This window comes from Pinus tabuliformis, chromosome 7, assembly GCF_031772625.1.
Source record: "Pinus tabuliformis cultivar Carrire ecotype Pingquan chromosome 7, CPIR1, whole genome shotgun sequence".
Lineage (NCBI taxonomy): Eukaryota > Viridiplantae > Streptophyta > Pinopsida > Pinales > Pinaceae > Pinus > Pinus tabuliformis.
Genome location: NC_142293.1, coordinates 1,648,445,891 through 1,648,467,844, shown reverse-complemented (window position 1 = coordinate 1,648,467,844; position 21,954 = coordinate 1,648,445,891).

The following is a 21,954-nucleotide window of genomic DNA, read 5'->3' as shown; positions in this document are numbered from 1 at the left end:
CTTCCTCTAATCCTTCATCTTCGCAAGGTAGAGCCGGCAAAAGCCAAGCTCCCATAGAGAAGAAGGAGAAGAAGAAGAAGGAGAAGAAGAAGAAGGAGCCTAAGGCGACTGGGGGCAAGCAAAAGACATCTAACAAAAATCCACACACAGCACAGACCGGGCCTAAATCGCCATGTGTCATATGTAGAGGAGACCACTTCCATAGAGACTGTCCCTGTATTCCCCGGATACTAAGGGACTGGTCACCTCGTTTGCACAATTCGGGAGCATCAACCTCTGATAGCCATGTTGAATGCTTACCGTCAACCAGCGAAAGTGAAGGTTCGAGACAAAGAGGGGGAGCAAGATCCCCCTGCAAACTGTGTAAAGGCGATCACGCCATCCACCGTTGTCCCTTCTTAGACGAAGCGAAGAGAGTTTTGGAAGATCGTCTGGTTTCACCGTTGAGACTTCCTCCTGGATACAAAAAACTCGTGCCGAGTCCTTCGTTGGTTGAAAATACAGCTGGCCCGCTCAAGTGGTCAGCTGAAGCGTCAGTCATTGAAAATGAACCTACTGAATCCAGACCAGACGAAAGTCTAAAGGTCGATACGGCAGTTGACCCGGTTCTTCCTTCAGAGGTTTCATCCTCAAATGACACCGTCACTGAAGATTCATCTTCGAATGACACCCTCACTGAAGAGAATAAGGATGACACCATCCAGATTCTTTTCATCAACACAGATTCTGATGAGCATCAGGGCAATGCGCCCATTCCTTTATCGCAGGAAGGAACATCGTCAGGATCGTATCCGGCCGTGTATTCGGTCCCACCACCAAGCAACCTGGTTGTGTCCTTTGATTGGAACCAACTAGGCAGACCCCGGTTACCAGCCAGTATACCATTCAGAATCATAGTCCAAATTTATAGAATGGTAATGGCTGGAACTATCATTGATGAAGGGGCATCTGTGAGTATCCTTTCCTCTATTGCTTGGAAAGCACTGGGTTCCCCGGCGCTTTTGCCCGAGATGAGAAATCTCTCGGGTTTTGATAAAGGAACCAGTCGACCGTTAGGGATCCTCCCCAATGTACCTGTTACATTGAAAGGGAAGACCGTTCAAATGAACGTGATGGTCATTCAAGGACCCTTGGATTATAACCTACTCCTTTGACGAGACTATATATATTGCATGGGAGCTATAGTCTCCTCACTCTTTAGAGTAATGTGTTTTCCACACGAAGGAAGAATGGTCAAGCTCGTAGACCAACTTTCATTTCCGGGATCTCGCATCGCAAATAGTCAAATACCAACCATGAATGGTCTATTCACTCAAGAAATGTCTCCCCCCCCAGTCCTCCTTCCCGATGAGTGCGAGTGATTCGGAAAGATGGGACTGGAACCCAGGGGGCATGCATCCTAGTCTGCTTCGGGCAGAGGAAACCTTGGGTATAAAGTAGAATTTCCGCGAAGGAATATGACTAGTCCGTACCCCGTCCGTGGAAGGAAGAGGGGTTGTTCTAGAACAGGATTCTTTTGATAAGGTTACTTGTCTGACAAAGGTCATTCACCATTGTCTATTTCGGTAGACAGTGCCGAGGAAGTGTTTTCGTTTGATGGTGTTAACAAAACAATCTTTGGGTAACCAGGAAGAGGCAAGCCTCACCCTTTAAAACAAATGTTTTATCGGATAAGTAGGGGCAGCCTTGAAATTGTACTTTATACCTGGGGGCATGCAAACCTTTTGGAGTGCAAGCTAGGAGCGGTTATTTATTTGTTTTTGGGATTACCCGTTTCCGAACTTGCATAAAGAAAGGATGAGAGGGAGCATAGCTTATGTGAGGTGCAAGCTCTATAAAAATTGGAATCTTGCAGGAGACATTTCTTATCTTATGACTGGTATATCGAGCAGTTTTACCGCGGAATTTATGCTCGTTAAAAAATAGAAAAGCGAGATCCGAGCAGTTTTAGCACATAGTTCATGCTCGTTAAAAAATAAACATAAGATCGAGCAGTTTTACCGTGGAATTTATGCTCGTTAAAAAATAGAAAAGCGTGAGCAAGAGTTTCCTCCAGAGTTCAAGCTCATTAAAAAATGAACCTATTCCGGTAAATAACCATTGTGATCGTAAATTTATTAGCCATAAAAGCCTTGGTCGTGTTTGCACCCGCCACCTCCATTCCATTTGGCCAATCGTTCACCTCCATATGATTGTTTACCTATTTTGAGGAACAGCTGCGAAGAGTGATTTCACCTAGCCATCCTTGTGACACTGCCGTGATTGGAAAATTCCAACCTGTACCTGGAATCTGCTGTTATCCCTGTTTATCACTCGTTCCTCAAAAGACGAGTCTTCTTTGAGCTCTTTTCATCTGACTCGTAAAATATGAAAAGTTTGCCGAGCTTTGGCCTTCCAGCTCGTTAAATTGACCGGAAGAGCTATCCCTCCTCTAGATTTTAATCTTTTTGGACCTGAGGGATTATTGCACAAAAAGGTCGAGCGCTTGTTTTATTCGGCTCGTTAAAGTAATCGAAAACTCATCCCTTCTGTATTGTTTTATACTTTTTCGAACTCAAGGGATTAGATGACAAAAAAGGGATTTTGGAGTTAACTTTTTGTACCTTTTCAGACTCTCTAAAAATGAAAAGGACCGAGTTTTCCTTGTCGTTAGACTCGTTAAAATGATTAAATAGCGGCAAACTTGTCTTTAGACGAGAACGAGTTTCCCTATCGCTAAGCTCGTTAAAACATAGCGATGGGCTTGCCCGAAGGGCAGGTTATAGAACAAGCATATGTTATCCTCCTCAAGCTTGACAAAAATAAAGAGGTACTGGTCAGAAATGACTGGGGAAAAATTGGGAGAACCTCAAAGCTTTAATGGTAGCAAGTCGCTCTTGAACATGACACTTTGTCCTCCGTATCACATCGGGTTGGGTTGTTTTCATTCACCGGTCTCATCACCATGGTCCTCGCCAAACCATCCACATTTGGGGTAATGCTACCAATCCATCACATCAGTGTCGTTATATGTTCAAGGGATGTTGTTCAGAAAGAGTCAACCGTGTCCCATCCACTGCCATACATTATCCTTCATCCACCCATGATCGCCACCCTGGATCATATTTCACAGATTGTTTTCACCTCCACTAAAATCATTAGCTCCGTTCCGTGCCACTGATGTGGGATTCATTAAGGCCCTCCTTTGACGGATCGCTTCTTGTCGACTTCAGCTCATTATCCAAGAAGTTGATCTAGGAACAACCCCCTCAGTACTTTGAAGCTTGCATGCCTCAATAACAAGTTTCTCACTTCCGGCGACAGGTATACATCAATGACCTTCGACCAGAAGATTTTGCGTGGTGTTCGACGCCAAGTCCTTTATTCACACCACGTGAATTGTACTGCAGTACCTTGAGGGTCATTGTCATTATTGGTGATTCCTCTCGCGCTTGTTAACGGTTTACATTATTGACCGGTAATCAAGCGATGTCTTTCCATGTTCGACTTTAGCGCAATTCTCACATGGATCGACTTGTACTTAGAGTGAAGATCGAACGAGTTTGAAGACCCCGGATCTAGTTTCATCCATCCGGGCTGCGATATATATTCAGGATATAAAGACATTTGATATGTACATCATTGCAGCAGATGATCATCCTACTCAAAGGATGATAATTTCAGCAGAGAATTATCAGTCTACCATCAGATGATCGTCTGTTCTATGTACCAAAATGAATTTATAAAGCTGAGCATGGGAATGCCCGCCTCAGCTAGATCATGAAAGCAGAATGAAAAATAATGTATTTTATTTTATTTTATTACAGGGCACCTCTCAGCGATTGAATGAACTTCGGATCCTCCTGATAAAGCATTTCACCCGATAAACGACCTCATACTTTAGGAGGCAACTGTTATAGACATTTTTGTGCCTTACAGCATGAAGCATGAAATGTCAATAATCTGAGGGATCCAAAGTCCCTAAACATGTTGTTCCTACCCCTGGAGGAACAAGGTCAGCAAACCACAGCACTAAAAATCAGTTCTCCACCTGAAAACACTCAAAAACAAGCTAATTCTGGATCATGTCAACTGCTCCACTGAGCATCTGCGCTGAATGTCAACTGTTCCACTCTGTACCTGCGCTGAATGTCAAATCTAATGAAGGCTACCTGCGCTGGGCGAGATTGGCCAAGTGGCACAGTCATTCTGCAAGGTGTCAAATGCCCAGGAAGCTTCCAAAATGACACTTGGATCAGGGAATTCGCCTTATGATGAGTAAGAGGATCTAGATCTCCAAGTGGAAGCAAGAAACTCCAAGTGGACTCAAGAACTGAAGTATAACTGAAGTGGGAGAGGACACTAGTCAGCTTCATGCCAAGCTCAAGCTGACTCATCCTTTCTCAAAACTCCTATATATAGAGCTCTCTCATGAGGTCTAGGGAGGCTGGAATCTTGTGAATGTAAGGAAGTGTTGTTGGTTTGAGTATAGAACTATTGGGTGATTGCTTTGAAGGAGGTGAAGAGGAGATTTCTTTCTGCTGGGAGGTGTTGCTGGATTGGGCCTCTTATGGTTGTAACACTCTCAGAACTTTACTTCTTCCATTAATAAAGCATTTGAGGTTCTTCTATATGCATGTGTCTCTGTGGCGTATTGATGCTTGTATATTTGATTTATTCTAATCCTTGAATCAATTATGGATGTATGCTTCTTGTAGTTTCCCCTTCTTGTGCTTTTGCAGGATCTTTGTGTAGCTGGGCCAGTGAAAGAGCAAGGAGCTGGGAGCAAGCAGCAAGGAGAGAAGATTGGATCAAACATTAGCGGAAGACAACGGTTAGTGGATCTCTTTCTCCCCTATCTTACATCTCATAAAGAAGTAATCTTGAATAGCTTTGCATTCGGTTGTTGCTGAGGTACTATCACCCTTAGAGTGGGATAGGGTCATTCCGTATTGGATACTTTTCCCAACAACACCTCAGGACCAGATTCTACCGAAAGTCTTTACTCATGTTATCAGATTTTATATTATGTATATTATTAGCACAATCATATAATATTTGTGGTTGATATAAGCTGAAGGCTTATATCAATCACATGCTCAATCACATTAACAAAAATATTGTTAATTAAATATTATTAATAATATTGTTAATGATATATTATTAATTAATAAATCACTTAATTCATAAATATTGTTAAGCATTTTATTCATTATTATTAATTAATTAATAATTAATAACTCATTAGTAATAAATTAACTCAATAAAAAATAATTCATTAATAATAAATTTATTATTAATTAATTAATAATTAAGTATTAGGGGTCTTCGTAGTGCATTATATTAGATATCATTTTTGAGATTCAACTGTGTTAAGTAAGTCATTCAATTATGACCATTTCCATGAGAGGTAGTCATAACTGACTAATTTCTCATGATTTTTGAATAGTCCACTTAGCACTCATTGCATCGGGTGATGCTCGTTTGAATAATTAATTAACAATTCATTATTTTTTTCATTAATTATTAATTAATTCCACCCAATGTATTAATAAACCCAACGGATTAATTCAACCCAATAGATTAATATTATAAACATAAGGGATTAATAAACCCAAAAAATTAATACTAAAAACCCAAGGGAGCAATATTAAACCCAAGGGATTAATATTATAAACCTTAGGTATATAAACCCTAAGATAAATACTATAAACCCTAAAATAAACATGGTTGACTATGTTTTACCATGGTTGATTTTCGTATTGAAATAATATTGAGACAATCTTTGTCACAATGCGACATTTGACCATGGTTGATTTTCATATTGAAATAATATTTGTCACAATGTGGCATTGGACCATGGTTGTGCATGGTTCACCATCATTATAAACCCAAGGGATTTATATTAAACCCTAGAATTAATATTATAAGCCTTCTAAATAATATTATACCCTAGGAATATGAACCCTTAGATTGATAAACCCAAGAAATTGGTATTATAAACTCAATGGATTAATTCTAAAACCCCAAGGTATTATAAACCCAAGGGAATAATATTAAACCCAAGGGAATAATATTATAAACCCAAGGTATATAAACCCTAAGATAAATATTATAAACCCAATGGAATAATTAATCCAAGTGATTAATACTAAAAACCCAAGGCATTATAAACCCAAGGGAATAATATTAAACCCAAAGGATAAATATTATAAACCCTAAGAAAAATATTATAAACCCTAAAATAAACATGGTTGACCATGGTTGGCCACGGTTGACCATGGTTGACCATGGTTGATTTTCATATTTTAAACCCTAAAATAAACATGGTTGACTATGGTTGATTTTCATATTGAGACAATCTTTGTGAGAATCCGATGTTCGAACAAGGTTGACCATGATAGATTTTCATATTGAAACAATTCTTCTCACAATGCGACATTGAACCATGGTTGAACATAATTGATTTTAATGTCGAGACAATCTTTGTCACAATCTGACATTGGAGCATGGTTGACCATGGTTGATTTTCATATTGAGACAATATTTGGCATAATGCGACATTGGACCATGGTTTACCATGGGTTATAAACCCAAGGTGTATAAACCCTAAGATAAATATTATAAACCCTAAAATAAACATGGTTGACCATGGTTGATTTTCATATTGAGACAATCCTTGTCACCATGTGACATTGGACCATGGTTGATCATGATCGATTTTAATGTCAAGAGAATCTTTCTCAGACTGTGACGTTGGACCTCAACAATGGTAATAAACCCAAGGGATTAATACTAAAAACCCAATGGATTAATTTGATAAACCCTATGTATATAAACCCTAACATAAATACCATAAACCCTAAAATAAACATGGTTGACCATGATTGATTTTGATATTAAGACAATCTTTGTGACAATGCGACATTAGACCATGGTTGACCATTGTTGATTTTCATATTGAGTCAAACTTTGTCACAATGTGACAATGCACCATGGTTGCACATGGTTGACCATGATTATAAACCCAAGGGATTTAAATTAAACCCTATGATTAATATTATATACCTTATGAATTATATTATACCTTAGGAATATAAACCCTTAGATTGATAAACCCAAGGGATTAATTCTAAAATCCCAAGGTATTATAAACCCAAGGGAATAATATTAAACCCAAGGTATTAATATTATAAACCCAAGGTATTAATATTATAAACCCAACGTATATAAACCTTAAGATAAATATTATAAACCCAAGGGAATAATAAACCTAATGGATTAATACTAAAAAACCAAGAGATTATAAACCCAAGGGAATAATATTAAACCCAAGGGGTAAATATTATAAACCCAAGGTATATAAACCTTAAGCTAAATATTATAAACCATAAAATAAACATGGTTGACCACGGTTGATTTTCTTATTGACCAAATCTTTGTGATAATGCGACGTTAAACTATGTTTGACCATGATTAATTTTCATATTGAGACAACCTTTCTAACAATGCGACATTGGACAATCGTTGACCATGGTTGATCTTCATATTGAGACAATATTTGTCACAATGCGACGTTGGACCATGGTTGACCATGGATGACCATATTGTCACAATGTGACATTGGACCAAGAGACAATCTTTGTCACAATATGACCATGGTTGGTCATGGTTGATTTTCATATTGAGACAATATTTCTCAGAAAGTGACATTGGACCATGGATGACCATGGATTTCCATGGACGACCATTGTTGTCACAATGTGATGTTGGACCAAGAGACAATCTTTGTCAAAATGTGACCTTCATTATTAACCATGGTTGATTTTCATATTGAGACAATCCTTGTTAGAATCCATCGTTGGAACAAGGTTGACCATGGTTGATTTTCATATTGAGACAATCCTTGTCACAATGTGACATTGAACCATGGTTGACCATTTTTTATTTAATTGTCAAGACAGTCTTTGTCACAATGCGACATTGGACCATCGTTGACCATGGTTGATTTTCATATTGAGACAAACTTTGTCACAATGCGACATTAGACCATGGTTAACCACGGTTTATAAACCCAAGGTATATAAACCCTAAGATAAATATTATAAACCCTAAAATAAACTTGGTTAACCATGGTTGATTCCAATATAGACAAATCTTTGTGACAATGTGACATTGGACCATGGTTGAGCATGGTTGATTTCGACATTGAGACAATCCTTGTCACAACGCGACATTGGACCATGGTTGACCATGGCGAACTATGTTTGATCATGGTTATAAACCCAAGGTATATAAACCCTGAGATAACTAGTATAAACTCTAAATTAAACATGGTTGACCATGGTTGATTTTCATATTGACAAAATCTTTGTCACAATGCGATGTTGGACTATAGTTGACCATGATTGATTTTCATATTGAGACAACCTTTCTGACAATGCGATGTTGCATAATGGTTGATTTTCATATTGAGATAATCTTTAACACAATGCGGTGTTGGACCATGGTTTACCATGGAAGACATGTTTTCAGAATGTGACATTGGACAAAGAGACAATCTTTGTCACAATGTGACCATGGTTGAACATGATTGACCATGGTTTACATTGGTTGATTTTCATATTGTGACAATCTTTGTAAGAATGCAATGTTGGAACATGTTGACCATGGCTAACCATGGTTGTCACAATGTGACGTCCGACCAAGAGACAATCTTTCTCACAATGTGATCATGGTTATTGACCATGATTGACCATGATTGGCCATGGTTGACTATGGTTGATTTACATATTGATACAATCTTTGTTAGAATGTGACGTCGAAACATGGTTGACCATGGGTGATTTTCATATTGAGACAATCCTTGTCATAATGTGACATTGTATCATGGTTGATTTTAATTTCCACACAATCTTTGTCAAAATGTGACGCAGGACCATGGTTAATTTTCATATTCAAACAATCTTTGTCATAATGTGACGTTGGACCATGGATGAGCATGATTGATTTTCATATTGAGAAAATCCTATGATAAGCCCTAAGATAAATATTGTAAACAAAGCTATATAAACGCTTTGATAAATATTATAAATGCTAAAATAAACATGGTTGGCCATGGTTGATTAGATATTGAGACAATCTTTGGCACAACAGAACGTTGAACCATGGTTCACCATGATTAATTTTCATATTAAGGAAATATTTATCATAGTGCGTCTTTGGACCATGGTTGACGATGATTGGCCATGACTAACCATTGTTGACCATGGTTGATTTTCATATTGAGACAATATTTTTCTAAATGTGACGCTAGACCATGGTTGATTTTCATATTGAGACAATTTTTTTCTAAATGCAACGCTGGACCATGGTTGACCATGGTTGATTTTCATATTGAGACAATCTTTGTTGCAATTTGACATTTGACCATGGTTGACCTATTTTAACCCTCACACCATCTCTTATCTAAAATAATAACAGTAAGAATTTCCATAAACCAATGGAGATAGTACTAACTAATATGAAATTGAAATTTTTAAAGGTTGAAAATAAATCAAAGAGTTATTTTACTATTTGTATTCATTTCTTATGTGCACAGCGTTAATATAAAATATATTTGACATATTTAACTTTATCTTGTTTTTATAATTAATATAAATTTACATATTGAATTGTCAAGTACTTGTTTTTATTAATCATTTTCTTTATAGATTTTTCAATTTAAAAATAAAAATTTCCAAAGTAACCCCTACAATTTAATTTATAGCTACCATGTTAATTACTTTGTAATTGGAAGTGTTATCACTCAGATTTTCCTTGAAGTTGTTGGAAGAGGAAAGGGGTCTGAGGTAACCACAAACCAACTTTTAAGTACAGATTCTAGCCAATCTGTACTCAGAGAGGGCTCTCTCTTTATGATTTAGCTTGGTTTTGAAAGAAATTAAGCTAGTTGTGAAGTTTAGGAGTTTTGTTTGAATTTGGGTAGTGAGATTCAATAGCAGAGCGGTAAGACTGAGTAGTTCAGGCCATTGGGCTAATGGAGTCAAAGAAGATGGCTTAACTGGACTTGGTTTCTTAACAAAAGATGGTTTCACAGGGCAAGATGGTCAAACAGGAAACAACTGGCAACTTGAGATAAATGGAATGGGTTTAAAATGGATGAAGGGCAGTTAAGAATCCTTCAACACATTTACAGAGGGAACTTGAGTGATTACTACTAAAGAGCAGTTAAGAATTCTTTAATAAATAATCGAAGTGAATGAACTAGAAAACATGAGCAATTAAGATTTCATTGTTTATACTAATTTAGAAGAAAACATATAGAACAATAACGATTGAAAACAGAGTGCAATCAAGCATATTCTGAATTAATATTTTTTGTTTATCATTTAGATGTGAAACATGGATGGTATAATAAACAAAGAAAACTTTAAAAACATAAGGTATAGAGGACTTATTGATCCAGTGTTTGCTTCAAGAAATCTATGAAAAGTCCTTTGCTTCAATTCTTTATCCAGCAAGCCATACAAAATTTGGTCCAATCAGCGCTTTATTCCAAAATAGTCAATATTACAACAATGTCTAAGAATCCACACTCAATACTCCAATTGAGGGGGTATTTATACAAAAAATCTTTACAAAAAATATCTCATAACAAAGTGAGATATATTCTAGGGTGACTAAGAGTAGGTTACATGAGAATAGAGCCAACTAGTCTCGAAGATAGGAGTAAGGTAAGCTAATGTTGTGTTGTTCCTTTTCTTGCTGAGTGTGCTGGAGGCAGGCCCTATGATTTGGCTTGCTGCTGTCTTCTTTAGTAACTATGTGCTGGCTGCCCTATTTTGACTGATACTCTTTACCTGTTTTGATACACTTCGACTTGTTTGACCTTTGTTCATCTCTGTTCATCTTTATTCATTTTACCATAGTAAATAACTCAAAATTTACATTTTACCAGAGATAAATTTACAAAATTTCCAACATGTCTTCCCACCATTTTTGCTCTGGAAATTTGTGTTTCTGAAGTTTCCTCAGAGTTTCATCCGTCTCTGTATATCTAAAAAAGTTAGGCTAGATTGGGAACAAGTGCTTTATCTCATGCTCAACATAGAATAAGTTCTCTAAGCTGTCATAGAGAACTCAGCCTGTGGGGAGTGCTTTTATTCCTGATGCACTTGTTGATGAACTAGCTTGACTGCTAGCATACTTATTCAATTTGCTTACATAATCTATATGCTTCATTAATCTATCACTAATCACTAAAGGACTTGGTAGCCCTCTATTCTGCAAAAATAGTGAATTTCTCCATAAAAGAATTAATTTCCACCTGCATATCTTGACATCTTCTCTCCAAATTCTGCATCAAATTTTTCTTGGTTAGCACCCTTTTCATTTCCAAAATAGTGTATGTCCCGTCTGCAATGCCAAGTTCTTCTAGTTGTTCCTTAGTTCTGTTATTCAAAATATGTATGAGCCGGTTGGCTTGATCAGGCATTTGTCCTAACAGAGCTTTTGTCTTTTGAATTTCTTCCTGTGATGCTTTAACTAGATCAATTTGTTCATAGATTACTTGGATGGATGGCCAAACATCATTTATGGACTATGTGATGTTGGCCCAAAGAATGTTCTTGATCTCTGCAAGAGGCTTGTCAAAAGTGAGATCTTTTTTTAATGTTATCACTTTCTTTTCTAATGCTTTGGTCTCCCTTGTTTTTTCCACAACATTTATTTTGGAGACATCATAATTTCTTTTTACCTTAGCCAATTATTCTTTTACCCGTTTTAATTCTGAAACTTGTAGTCTCATTTCTTCCATTGCCTTTATCAATTCTTCAGTGCTCAAATTAGCACTACTACCCTGTGTTGTCGCTACTGTTGCTGTTCCTGTGACTACCTTTGTTGTAACTGCTGGGATATTTGGTGCCAATGCTGCTCCAAGTGTAGAAGGAACTGTTGTTGAGACTATGGGGATTACTTCAGGAGGCTGAGAGGTCGACTCTCCCTGCTTGTCCTTCAGTGCTTTTTCTAGTTCCTGCTCTGTGTCATTCAATATTTCATTGAGTTTCAAGAGGAGATCCATCATCTCTTCAGATTTCTGCTGTATAATCTCAGCAGTCTGTGGATGCCTTGAAGGAGGCAGCTTTAGCTGCTTCCTCAAGGCAGCAATGTCTTCTTCTTTTTTCTTGATTAGAGCTTCTACACCTTTTACATCTTTGGGATCATGTCCCAATCCAATGATGATTTCTTCTAATGATTTTATTCTGTTATCCTTAGCCGGGGAGGAGGCTTTTTCTAAGTTCAGTTGGGCAGTTGTATTATCCAAAGAATTTTGTAGCCTATGAGCCATCAATGCTTTACTAGTTAAGGTAGAATAGACCATTTCTCCAGTTTGCTTGTGAAGTTCAATCTAATCCAAAGGATTAATATCCTTAGTCAAGACTTCCAGATTTGTCCTAATATAATCTTTCTACCTTGGCCAATTGCTCTTTTACCCATTTTAATTCTGAAACTTTTAGTCTCATTTCTTCCATTGCCTTTATCAATTCTTCAGTGCTCAAATTAGCACTACTACCCTGTGCTGTCGTTGTTGTTGTTGTTCCTGTGACTACCTCTGCTGTAACTGCTGGGATATTTAGTGGCGATGCTACTCCAAGTGTAGAAGGAACTAATGTTGAGACTATGGGGATTACATTAGGAGGTTGAGAGGTTGACTCTCCCTGCTTGTCCTTCAGTGCTTTTTCTAGTGCCTGCTCTGTGTCATTCAATCTTTCATTAAGTTTCAAGAGGAGATCCATCATCTCTTCTTCATATTTCTGTTGTATAACCTCAGAAGTCTATGGATGCCTTGAAGGAGGCAACTTTAGTTGCTTCCTCAAGGCAGCAATGTCTTCTTCTTTCTTCTTGATTAGAGCTTCTACACCTTTTACATCTTTGGGATCATGTCACAATCCAATGATGATTTCTTCTAATGATTTTATTTTGTTATCCTTAGCCAGGGAGGAGGCTTTTTACAAGTTCAGCTGGGAAGTTGTATTATCCAAAGAATTTTGTAGCCTGTGAGCCATCAATGCTTTACTGGTTAAGGTAGAATAAACCATTTCTCCAGTTTTCTTGTGAAGTTCAATCTGATCCAAAGGATTAATATCCTTATCCAAGACTTCTAGATTTGTCCTGATATAATTTGTAGTTGTTTGAGGTTGCTGAACCTTTGGCTTGAAGTAGCTCATTATCATCTTGCCCTCTTGAATGTCATAGGCTGACATTAATCTCTGCTGGTTTGTGGGGGTCATTCTCAAATACTGATTGTAAATTTGAAGTCTTACTGGATCATTTTTTTCTTTTATTTCTGTGAATGTCTTCTTGATATCTAAGGCCTCTTTACTTTGTGGCCTGGTGGATGATACTTCTGCACTGTGTTGTCTTTCTAGCTCCTGCCTCTGTGAGCTGGTGGATGTTCCTCCCAATGGGGAAGTTTGTTGACTGACTACCCTTTCTACTCTTTGACTGTCTGTAGTTTCTTCAATAATTTCCTCTTCTGAAAGAGGGTTCAATCTTTGCCTCTTTGTCCCAGGCTGTCTTGTAGGTCCACTGATGGGGGTAGTGGTTTCCCTGTCCCTCTTTTTATTTCTTTCCTCATTTAGAGGAGTTTGCAAAATTGGACTTTCTGCTACTTTAGTTTGAGCTAGAGGAGTTGGTACTCGACCCTGTTCTTTGGAAATTCCAGGCTGATCTGTCATTGTAGGTTGTTCTGTGGTTACTACTTCCTTTCCTTTGGATGTTCCTGTGGCTGGGATGTTGACTTCCTGTGGAGGCTATTGAGAAGTTCCAGCAATGGATGTACTAATTGTTGATTTTTGAGACAACTTGAATGGTACCTGCCCAAAAGAATCCATGTCAAGGGTTTTCCTAAGATCTCTCATAACATTTTCCATATTGACCTGCTCATTAACTTCTTCTACTAAGGTCCCCTATGTCCATTCATCCAGGTTTGCAAACTATTCGATTTCTGGGTTCCTATGATGTATATAAGGGGATAACCTATTCTTCATTCTTCTGTCACATATAAAACTGCAGGGGTCATATGGCACCCACCTAAAACTCTTTTGTAATTTAAGGTGGTCTTCTAATATTTTTTTAGTTTCTTTCCATGCATCCCTATTTTTGATGACAAAAGGGCCTAGCTGGTTCCTAATTCTTAGCTAAGCTTTCTTCTTGGCACCACAAACATGAACTAAATTTGCATTTATGATCTGCCTGAAATATTCCAGTGCAAATAATCTTATGGGAACATACTTGGGCAACTTAAAAGGGCACAGTTCACATCCATACATCCTGATTTCTGTGTGATTTTTATATAGGTACCAGTCACCTATCTTGTACTATTTAGAGCGCTGGAGAATTTTCTTCATGTCACCATTGATCCTAGGAGGGGAAATTCCTATCAACGGAGTGGTTGCTGGATGTACAAGTAGGTCAATGAACTCATTATAAGTATAAGGGGACTCACTAGTGACTCCAAAAGATAACAGATCGAGGATTTCCTTTGGTGTCCAATTTCTTGATATGGAAAGGAAAGTTATCTGACTGATAATATAACATAAGATGGTATATGAAAGAGATGTATTTGAAAACTCCTTCCCTATTCAAATTCAGAAATTGATCATGGATTTTGTTGGCAATAAAGGTGGCATAATCATATCTGACAGCAGGGGGTTGTCTTGGAGTAAAGATTGATAGTAACACTAGGGTGTTATCATCAACATATTCACTAGAGTTAAATCCCATAATCAGGGATATCATATCAACAATGATTCTTCCAGTTTCAGTGAAGAAAGCTTGGAGATAAGGAGGTGGACCTTTGGGCTGGTGCTTTGGCAACATGAAGGTTTGAGCAATATGAGTCACGTCTGATTTGGATAACTGAGATGCTTTTTCAAGTAAATATGCCATGGAAATAGGAGCCAGGGGCTGAGTGGAGTGGAACTGTATCATTTCATTGATGGATTTAGCAGTTATGTGAAAAATGACAGTTTGGAATGGGGACATAACAACTCTATGGATGGGATCATAATTAGCACAGCATTGATGAATTATGTCTGGGAAAACATGGACTGAGGGGAGGAAATACATGGGAAGGTTAGATTCCCATAGTCCAAAAATGTCAGACTTATTCAAATAACTATCTCTGGCTTGGCAAAAGACCTGAAGATGGTTTTTAACACTAGATAGGTCTTTTATCTGAAAATCTTTATCGGCCAGAGGTAGATAATCTAAGTCTTTGTGAGGAGCGTTCATGGGTGCTACATTCAGGGCTATAGGGGTTTCCATATTTGGTTCTTGTGGATTCAATATGGAATTTGGGATTTCTGTGGGAAAATAGACCAAACAGCAGGTTTGGGGACTTTTTATGGCAACACAGACTATTTTTAGACTTGAATTTGGCCCTCTCTGGTAGAATTTTTAGTAGAAAACTGAAATTACAGGGTTGCAGGGTAAACTGGATAAATACCTGTGTTTAGGAGGTAAACTGTACAATGGCAGGTTGGATGATAGGCTGCGGAGCGCGTCGCTGTAAATTTTTTGGTCAGGTGGCGGCTGGGAAACTAGAACAGTTGACTCGGACGTTGTTTTGCATGGGAGCACGGGTCGCAACATATTACAGTGAAAATGACACTTTGTTCGTTTATTTAACAAAACTGAGGTTGGCGGGTCTTTTTTTGGTTTTATCGGGCGTATGACGTAAGCGGGATGTGACGTTTTGTCGCTTGCAGAGGGTGGTAAGCGGTTTGTATCGCACCGCTTTTGAGGCTAGGTGGTTTTGGGTTGGGGATGAGCGAGCATATGGACAGCGCGACGCGTGGTGGGAGTACGGGCGGAAAATCGCCTGGTGATCGCGAGTTAAAGCGCGGTCACCAGCAAGGGCGCGATATCATCGTCAACCGTCAGATGAAAGGAGATTGATTGGACGGTGGACGGGCATGGGACATGGCAGGGCATTAACTGTAGTGGGCCCGACACAATAAACAATGTTTTAATCGCATCGGGGGCAGTGTGATTGGTCGAGGGGTGGTTATTAATTAACCTAGAGGGTTAATTAATCCCGTTGTCGTGCGGCGGGGAAGGTTCTTAATGAATTACAAATTAATTCATTAATTCCTTTTAAACGATGTTTATGGTTGTATACAACCGGGGGCGGGATATATTATTCTTGGGGATTTTATATAGTTAAATAATACGGGAAGGGTAAATGTTTATTTGGGAGTTATATACTATAAGTTAAAGTTAATATGACAATGAAACAGAAAGTGCCAAGTTAAACATTTCATGTATATATTCTAACTTAGGCTAAAGTGAAAGGGGGTTTATGAAGTATTGTGCATTATTCTTAGGAAACTTTATGAAATGAAATGAACGGTTCATGGAGGAGTCTAAGTACTTAGGCTTTTAAATCATTGGGCCGAGGGTCTGGTCCCTCCAAAAGTCAAAGAAATGCTCTGAGCCCCTTTGATTTTGAAAGACCTTAATACTTTGGGGGAATTAGTGAAATCTTTAGGGAAAAATGTGAAGGGAAGTTAATTATTTAACCTTGTTTTTCTTGTACTGTATCAAGTGAAATGTCTGCCTTGTACTTGTGATAAAAGAGGAAATTAACACATTTCAGAGACATTATCCATCACAAGTAATTCTGCAACAGCATCTACTTACCCTACCTACTTTAACCTGGCATTTTTTCTTTTTTATTTAGGTGCACTTGGACTGGCAAACCCTTATCACACTTTTTCTTTTACATATGGAAGTCTATCTAAGTCTAACCTTATTACATCCAAGGGCTCAGTTTAAACTATTGAGCTCTTTTTATTTACTCTATCTATCTACTTATCTGCCAAGATTAAACAGTTTGGTCAGATTTTATTCTCTATCTCTATAGCATGAAATTTAAAAATGAATGAGCCAAGTTTAAATAGTTTGAGTCTTCATCAATTGTGTCATAAATTTAACAAGCTACACACAATTGCTTATTACAGAAAATGAAATAGTAGTGGCATTTAGACTTGCACACTTTCCTGGTCTATTTTTGTTTGGGGTTCATTTCCTCTCATTTTTTGACCATTTTATTCTTTTCACCCTTTGATTTTTTTTTTAGGGTATACCCTTTTTACATTTTTAAAATTTTTTGATTTTTAGAAATATGGAAACCTTTGCAACAAGAAAATGTATGAACATATTATAAAGCTCATCAAGTCAATCATGAAAAATGACACCTATTGGTATAGGAGCATAACACTGGCTCCACTTGGGGATGGCTTTTCTTGGCGAAAAGTCAAGAACAACAGGTCAGATGGCCTTCTGAAGGACTATGACTGTGCTTTGAAATCTCCTTCTGCTTGTTGCTTTATTGTATGTATGACAGTAATCCTTCTGAAGCTTAGGGCCTTCTCTCTGGGCTTCAACTCCAGCAAGTTACTATCCAATCCAAACTGTGACATTACCAAGGATATAGTATTTACATGTTAAAATCAGAATACATTAAAAAGTGGGATCATAGTAATGCTTCAGCATCCGACCATTAACTGGCCCTTCTTCTGTTTCTGTGTCATCCAAGTTTTTGAGATAGTAAGTATTGTTCCCTTGTAAAGCATGGATAACAAAAGGTCCTTTCCATAGGAAGTCAAACTTCCCATGTTTTCCCTTATCCTCTCTCCTGGAATCCCATCTTAAAACTTTGTCTCCAATGTAGAAGTCTTCTGCCTTGGTTCTTTTATCAAATATTTTCTTAAGTTTCTCTTGTACCACTTGGGATCTCTGATATACTTCCTCTCTGGTTTGTTGCAGATGGATGGTCTGATTTATTCTCCTTTGAATATTATTGGGTTCCACTTGAGCTTCTTGAAGTAATTTCATTACAGGAACTCCTAAAGATGAAGGAAAAACAACCTCCATGCCATAGACTAATTCATAAGGACTAGTCCCAATAGATTTCTTTGTAGTGAGTCTGTCTGCCCATACTGCATTGGTAAGTTTCTTGTGCCAATTTTTCTTGTTCTCTTCCAATAATTTCTTAATAATATTAATTAGGCTTTTGTTGGAAGACTCAGCTAGACCATTACCTTGAGGGTAATAAGCTGTGGAATGGCCTAAAGTAATATGTTATTTATTACAGAAACTTATCATTTTCTTGGATTAAAAGGCAGAAACATTATCAGTTATGATTTTTTCGGGATAGCCAAATCTAGACAATATGTTGGTTTCTAAGAATCTTATAATCACTGTGTCATTGGCTTGTCTGGAAGGAATGGCTTCTATCCATTTGGTGAAATAATCTGTGGCAGTGAGAATCCATTTATGTTGGCCAGAAGAGGGAGGATGGATTTCTCCAATGAAGTCCAGACCCCATTGTTGGAAGGGTTTTTCGGTGGAAATTGGTCTCAGGGGTAAAGGTAATAGTTTTCTCTTGCCTTCAAAAATTTGGCATTTATGGCAAGCAGTGACAAATTTCTTTACATCAGTGAACAAGGTTGGCCAATAAAATCCAGCCCTCAAGATCTTGTTTGCAGTTGCCTTCCAGTAAAGGTGTCCACCACAGTCTCCTGCATGAAATTCTTTGAGAACCTTGTCAGCTTCTTCTTTTAATAAACAATTCAATAGAATACCTTCATGATTTTTCCAAAAGAGAGCATTATCTAAAATACAAAATTTTGAAGCTTTCATCTTTAAAAACCTTTGCTTTGTTCTGGATAACCCTGGAGGAGCCTGCAGGTTTAATAATACATAAGTTATATCAGCATACCAAGGTGAATCTAAGAAGGCTTGGCTGATTTGTGGAGTCGCCATCTCCTGTTCATTATCCAGTTCATTAATGTCTAGGGCTTGACAATTTGTTTCAGTCATGAGTTTGGCCAATCCCTGTCCTTTTATAAGCTTTGTGGGTTTTATTTCAATATCATACTCCAATATAGTAGCGATCCATTTACCTCTTTTGCTCTCAATTCCATCCTGAGTTAGGATGTCTTTGACAACAACATTTGGTACATAAGCTATTACATGGGAATACAATATGTAGACTCTAAAGTCTTTAATAGCTTTTACCAGTGCAAAAGCTTGCTTTTCCATGATTTTGTATTTTAGAGGTGCATCTCTTAGTGCTTTGCTAAAAAAAGCTATAGGTTTTTCACATCCTTGATTGTCCTTTTGTAGTAAAATAGCAGCTATGGTGTGTTCTGATGCAAAGGAAAATATTATAAAGTCTCTATCAAACTTGGGACTTGTAAGGACTGTTTTCTAGTTAAAGCCATTTTAATTTCTTCAAAGGCTTGCTTGGCTTCAACTGTCCATCTAATACTGGAATCTTTTTTCAACATAGTATTAAGCAATCTAATTAATTCAGTTAAATTAGAGATAAATCTTCTCAAAAAATTGATCTTTCCTAGGAAAGCTTTAAGTTCTTTGACATTTCTAGGGTGGGGTATTTGCAGAATGGCTTCTATTCTAGAAGGATGGATTCTGATGTCTTCTTTGGAGATAATGTGGCCTAAAAGTTTGCCTTCCTCTAGACCAAATAAAGACTTTTTAGGATTTAAAGAAATACCATATTTCCTACATTTCAAGAATACTTGTCTTAGATGATCCAAATGTTGTTGATCTGATTGAGAAAAAACAGTCAGGTCATCTAGATAAATAACCAGAAAATCATGAATTTCTTTGGCAAATGCTATGTCCATGGCTCTTTGGAAGGTCGCCCCTGCATTTTTAAGTCCAAATGGCATTTTAACATATTTGAATGTGCCCCATGGTGTTGTAAAAGCAGTCTTTTCCTGGTCATCAGGATGAACCAGAATCTGGTTATAGCCTGAGAACCCATCCAAGAGTGAAATCCTAGAAGCACCTACCACCCTCTGTAAAATGTGATCCATCTTGGGCAAAGGGTAATTGTCCTTCAGAGAAACCTTATTAACATTCCTTAAATCGACACATAATCTGATTTCTCCAGTTTTCTTCCTAGTGGGTACTAAATTAGACACCCACTCTGAAAACCTGATAGGAGCAATTATCCCTGCTTCATACATTCGTTTGATTTCTTTTTCAATTAAGGGAAGCAATACATGGTTAATTCTTCTAAGCTTTTGTTTGAATGGTTTCTGGTTTTCCTTCAGAGGTATTGCATGCTGAATTATGGAGATATCATAAGATTTGAGGTCTTCATAACGCCAGGCAAAGACATCCTGGAACTCTCTCATTAATTCAACATATTTAAGCTTTTGGTCAGGGGGCAAAGATTTAGATAACTTTACCATTTTAGGATTATCCTCAGTCCCCAAATTATAGTCCTCAATATCTACTTTCAAGGGTTCCATTTTAGGTTTCTTTGGAATATCATTGAAATCAAAGAGATCTTCCAAAGGAGTTAATCCCTGAGGCAAATGATTGTCTTTTAAATTGATTACTTCAGATTCCCCTTCAATGATCTCATCAATATCCATTTCTTTAAGATCCTACATTTCTTTGTTGGTAAATGTTGTTGGATGAAGCATTTGAGTTGCACTTTCTACTGAAATGTCTGTTTCTATCTTATTTGTTTGATCAAATTCACTAACTGTATCTACATCTATGTTCATGTTACAAAATTCTTCATCTAAGGTCAAGAAATTGTTAATCTTCTTATCACTATCAAACACTTGCCAGTTCTTCAAATTGTTAGGTATAGCTGGCCTATGTCTAATCTCAGCTGTGAACTGATGATTAGGTTCGAATGGTAATTTGCAGGTGCTGGCAAACATTGCCATACTATGAGCTTGCAAGTTATGTTTTCTTGGGATTTTGGCAAGCTTAGTTTCCAAAAATGTGTTGAGAATCTCTATCACTGTATCTCTGTAATACTTCAGTCTGGGATCATTTGTTGAATACTGTCCTTTAATCTGTTGAACTATTAACTCAGAATCTCCTAAGACAGACACCCTAATTGCTCCTAATTTCTTAACCAATTTAAGACCTAGCAATAGAGCTTCACATTCCGCCATATTGTTGGTGCATCTAAAGTTTAATATGTAGGCATGGCCTTCAGCATGGTCGTTTTCAAGATTATGCACCTAGACTCTTGCTCCTGCTCCTAATTTGTTAACTGAACCATCAAATTATAAGTGCCAGAGGATTTCATGTTCATAATTGGTGTGAGGAGTCTCAGGAATCTGTTTAATAGGGAGATCTAGTTTTTTAGTTTCTTTCGGTTTCTCTTGGGTGTTTGGTGTGTCATTGTTCTCAGAAATTTCTTGTATTTGAACACTAGATTTTTCATTTGTAATTTCTTTTGGTTCTGCTGCTAAAACTTCCAATTCATTTGAGGAATCACTTTCAGCATTGTAAAGAATGAAAGAATCCATATCAGAGTGTACTGAGTAGATAGGGAAATTTTGGGGTTTCTCCTGACTACTTACAACGTATTTCATTAAGGTTTCTCTGTATAGTTTCTTGGGTTGACCGAATACTGAAATAGTAGCATAAGACATGTCCAATTGTAGAGATCCTTGAAGTTTTGCACCCCAAGACCTGGACAATAACATGCCATACTTTGGTGGAATATCAGCTACTACTATGTCCATTAAGATTGTTTTGGCAGGATATTGAACTAATGATACACACAAGTCTTTGATTAATCCTAAACATCTGACCTGACTTGAATCGAAAGAAAAGAGGTCCTTATATGGCCTAGTGATGTCTAGGTCCAATTTCTCCATTACAGATTTAGGCATTAAGTTATGAGATGCACCAGAATCAAACATGGCATTATGAAGTATTTTATCATGTATGTTCAAACTTACATAGAAAGGAGGGATTCCTCCATCTACTGATTTCCCATTCACTTCAGGGCCAAAAATTAATTCAGGCTGATCATCAAAAACATTTATTGAATCTTCATTAACTGAGATTTTGAGTGACTTGTTGATTTGGCTTCTGTAGACATCATGTTTAGCTAGTTCA